This window comes from Lupinus angustifolius, chromosome LG05 (genome assembly GCF_001865875.1).
Source record: "Lupinus angustifolius cultivar Tanjil chromosome LG05, LupAngTanjil_v1.0, whole genome shotgun sequence".
Taxonomy (NCBI): Eukaryota; Viridiplantae; Streptophyta; class Magnoliopsida; order Fabales; family Fabaceae; genus Lupinus; species Lupinus angustifolius.
In genome coordinates, this window is record NC_032013.1 from 4,025,876 (window position 1) to 4,030,845 (window position 4,970).

The 4,970-nt window shown below is 36.3% G+C and overlaps 1 long non-coding RNA gene across 1 annotated transcript in view; it reads right to left on the minus strand.

Annotated features, from left to right (window-relative positions):
• LOC109347533 overlaps positions 1–3,966 on the minus strand; it is a 7,579-nt gene extending 3,613 nt beyond the window's left edge. Inside the window, exons 1-2 of the long non-coding RNA XR_002107611.1 lie at positions 3,955–3,966; positions 1,735–1,742 (exon numbers count right to left, since the gene is read on the minus strand). This is a non-coding gene — a long non-coding RNA (uncharacterized LOC109347533). The remainder of the gene's footprint in view (positions 1–1,734; positions 1,743–3,954) is intronic.

A 4,970-nucleotide genomic window follows, 5' to 3' on the forward strand; every position in this document is an offset into this window, starting at 1 on the left:
TATATATATATATATATATAACAAAATAATTTAATTATTAAACTTAATATGAATTACGTTTGATAAGATTTATCGGAATAAAGTTTAATAACACTTTACTGATTGAGGGGTGTTGAAACTTGAAATGAATTGTGAATTTTGGGTTCGGTGGGGCGTTTTATGTTGCTCTTGGTTGTGGATGTTAAAGTGAAGTTATCATCTTTGCCCGGAAAACCAAGTCGCTGTCTGCATATGTGTCACTTTTATTTTCTAGAATTTTATTCAAATTGAATTAGTAATGAGTGAGTTATGTCTTTATTGGAAGTAACTTGTCAGAACCAATGATGTGAAAACTTACACCACAATACGATTTCATATCTTGTATGACCAATTATTGAAAATCAATTCATATGGTGGTATTGCTGTAACTTTTATATAAATAGAAAAGTCTTTCCATTATACATATTAAAAAAACAGTAATTTGAGACTTCAGCCCAACTCCCAAAGATTAAAATGAGAGTCGGCTTCGGCTTGATACAATAAGAGTCGGCTTCGGCTTCGGCTTCGGTCATTCTTTTTAACCTCCATGCACTTGAGTTAAGGAGTTTAGATTTGAACCCAAAAATAGTTTTAAACCTTATATTTTTTAATCTTTAATGCTATCATCATCTTCCTTTCCTTCACTCACTTCATTATCTCATTCATCTTTTTCTCTCAATTAGCAATTACTTAAACATAAAAACATCAAAATTTACCTCTGTTCCACCCGGTCATCCAGGTGCCCCATTTGTCCGGCTGGTCCTCTCTCCCAATCAACCAAGGTCTGGACATGACTAGTTGAAGGACTTAAACAGACTCATCATCATTGATTGAGCATAATAGGTTGGGATTGAGACCATTATCGCATGACATACCGTCAACATTACTATGCCACACCACTTGCAAATCCCGCCTTCCTCCTATCAACACGACAAAGACATACCTATAATACAGCTATCAGACCTGCCACATGCTACAAGTCAACTATGCGCAGAGTACATACCTGCCAAATCCACCTAACACGTAAAAATAGCCCCGACAAATCAGAATAGTCGGCTATGCCAACAGTACCCATAAGAGCCACGTCATCCATCTCAACCATTATAAATAGGGGTTTTCCCCAACATGAAGTATCACGTAACGTTAATCATTTAACACTCACCGCTTATCATTATTACTTCTTACTTACTTCTTACACATTTCTCCCGAGCTCTACCTCTTCTAGTCTTATACTGACTTGATCATTGGAGAACCTTTTCAAGTACCTCTACCGGCAGGTCCAAGTCAACCTTAACTCAGATACCAGTGAGGAATCCTTACCCAAACCTCCAATTCGACCCCTCCGTTCAGCCATAAAAGAACATTAGCGTCGTCTATGACTTACCTACACCATGGTAACTAGTCAAAATCAAGCAAATCCCATAATCCAGATAGAACCAGCACCCACAAACATGCTTCACAACCACCAACACCTTCCATCAACACTCCATCACAAATACAACCTTCACACCAAGCTAGCTAGAGCCACCACACTGCCCCAGAACAACCACCCAACAACTCCTCCAAATTTTGGGAAGTCAGGAAAAGGTAATCAAACAGCAGGCCAAACTGCTGGAAGAACTTTGTCAATCTAAAACAGAGTCGAGTTTTAGACCGCTGCGACCGGCCATCCAATCACATACCGTCGAGTCCGCTGGAGAATCCCACCCTATCCACAAAAATCCCTTACACACAAAGACCATAAATAATACCCACCTCTCTGACCATACCATTTGTGGAATCAAACACCCTTTCACGGAAGCCATAATGTTCTACACTTTACCCAAACACTTAGCCCGCCTAACCAATATTGACTAATACGACGAAACTTCTGACCCTAGGACCACCTCGACACTTTTGAGGTATACATGCTCTTCCATTGAGTAACAGTCCCAATCATGTGTCGAGCCTTCCCACTCACTTTGAAACGCAATGCTCTATAGTTGTTCACATGGCTAACACGAAATAACATCGACCAATGGTCCACCTTGGATAGTAAATTCAATATCCAGTTCATGACTAGCAAGGAACAGCCTCAGTCATCCTTAACCTTATAGGGGATTCGACAAAGCCCGCACGAGTCAATTCATGCGTATCTAGACATATTTAACTTTGAGGCAATGAAGGTCCGCATCTTAAGTCCCGATGTGGCTGCATATGTACTGATCATGGGCCTACAACTAGGCCTCTTCAGAACATAGCTAGCCAAATACACTAACCTCACTATGGAGGAACTCCGTTCCAAAGCCCAACAATTCATTAACCTCGAAGAAACTCCTAGAACCCAACCTTAGGATACCTTGAGAGCGATCTCTCAGTATCTGAATACCTAATACAAAAGAAGCTTCCCAAAGATCTTTCATTTCAAAATTCTTCGTTAGAAATCTCTTGGTCACATGCAATAGTCTCATATCACTACTAGCAAGCAGTATATCATCGATATATAATACCAGGAATATAAATTTACTCCCATTGAACCTATAGTACACGCAATCATCAACTTTATTTGCCTCAAAATCATACGAGATAGTAGTTTGATGAAATTTGTGATTCCATTGACGAGAAGCTTGTTTAAGGCCATAGATGGATTTTTTTTAATTTGCATACCATAGACTTTGAGCCAATTGACATAAAGTTTTATGGTTGCACCATATAGATCATTTCTTTAATGTCACCATTTAGAAATGTAGTCTTAAAATCCATCTAATGTAGCTTTAAATCAATGAACTACTAGTGTCAATATTATTCTAAAAGAATACTTCGAAGATACTGAACATAATGTTTCTTTATATTCAATGCCTTCTTTCTGAGTGAAATATTTAGCAACTAGACGAGCTTTATATATGTCAATATTACCCTTCGAATCCCTATTGGTTATAAATATTCATTTGCAACCAATAGGTTTCACACCTTCAAGTAATTCGATAAGATCCCAAACGTCATTATCATGCATAGACTTCATCTCATCCTTCATGGTATTGATCCACTTTTGAGAGTTATAACTTTTCATGACTTGATAGAATTTCAATGGACCATCTTCTGTTAACCCAATATCATCCTCATGTTCTTGAAGAAATATAATATAATCACCAGGAATTCCACTTCTCTTCTCTCTAGTGGATCTCTTTAATGCCACTTCTATTTCTTGAGGTTGTTGAATTTGTTCTATAGGTACTTAAGTGAGAACCTCATTGTTGTCTTCTTCTGAAATATTGTCAGGGACAATATTCTGAACATTGTCTACTACTACCGAATTTATTCCTTGAATGGTAATAGGTACAAGAACTTGTTCACTATTAGTGACACGTTTTCCTCAATAATAACATCCATTATGTTCTTTTCCTTCCCAAAATTAACTTCCTCAAGAAATCATGTAGGGATCATAAAATTTATACCCTTGAGCGCGTTCAGCATATGCAACAAAATAGCAGCTAACTGTTCTTGAATCCAATTTCCTTTGATACGACCTATAAGGCCGCGCTTATACCGGACAATCCCAAATGTGCAAGTGTTTTAAGCTTGGTCTTTTATTAGTCCAAAACTCATATGAGGTTTTGTTAACTGCTTTACTTGACACCCTATTAAGGATGTAAACTACGATCTTTAAAGTTACCCCCCACAGAGACTCTGGTAAGGAAGAATGACTAATCATACTTCTCACTATATCCTTAAGAGTTCAGTTTCGTAGCTCAACAACACCATTCATGTTAGGTTTGCCTGGCATAGTGTATTGCGGAAACATTCTCCGTTGAAAAACATAAATAACCATTTCACAACATCCTTATTATTCTTTCTTTTCTTATTCTGAGAGGTCATAGTCGAATAAGCACTTTCAGTCTTATCTCTCTACAACCTCTCTTTCTCTTGCACATAGTCCTTATGAGTGTTATAACTCACTTTGAATTTTCTAAAGTGTGTAGGAAGCGAGATTAAAACCAAGTGCACGAGCAAGTTATCACCAAACTCTAACTTAAGTGACTTGAGTTTTGATGCGAGATTAGATATCTCCATAATGTACTCCCTTATATTGTATTTTCCTTTAAACTTCATGGGGATGAGTTTAGCCAAAAGGCTACTCGTCTCCACCTTTTCATTTTTGGAGAAAGAAAATGTTCTATTTTTGCAAGAAACTTCCTTGCACTTTGACCCTCATAAATAGAGCCCTGAAACGCTTCTAGAATAGAATGTTTCATGATTATTAGACACATTCACTTAGAGTCTTCCAATTTCTCAATTTTAACCTCATCGAGGATTTCCAGAGTAGAAATAATTTCTCCACCTAAAGTGTCAGATCTAAATCCACACATCTGTGAATAATTTCTACGGCTTCCTTATAGACCTTAAAGTTTGTCCAATTCAGCAATGAGATGTTCTTAATTTAAGCAGAAATATTTGCACCACTAGTAAAATAACAAAACAAATTGCAATCATTCTTGCAATTAAACTCACATTCAATTTTAATACTTAAATTCAAATGATGATAGGGCACATCAAGAGTTATCCAACACAACATTAATATTTAGTATTTGGACAAAAATATTAACTTGTAAGTGGTACACTCAATGTAGTAATCAAATATTGATAATCAGTCCTGTAAAACAATAAGCCTTTCTTTAGATTGACTTATTATTCACATAGAAAACCATATGATTATCACATATTTATTGCTACAGAACCTAAAGCTCTAATAAAATTTAGAACCTAAAGCATTGATATTATCTTCAATGGAGTAGATATTTCCTAATGATTGGTGAAATACCAATCCTAGGATATTAAATGTCATGATTTTCACACATAATATAAAACAAGGTACAAACATGTACAACTAACAACAACATGTAAGCAAAATAACATTGAGAATTTGTATTAAAAGAAGTTACCTTCAAAGAATAATCAGAATAAGATTAACATGA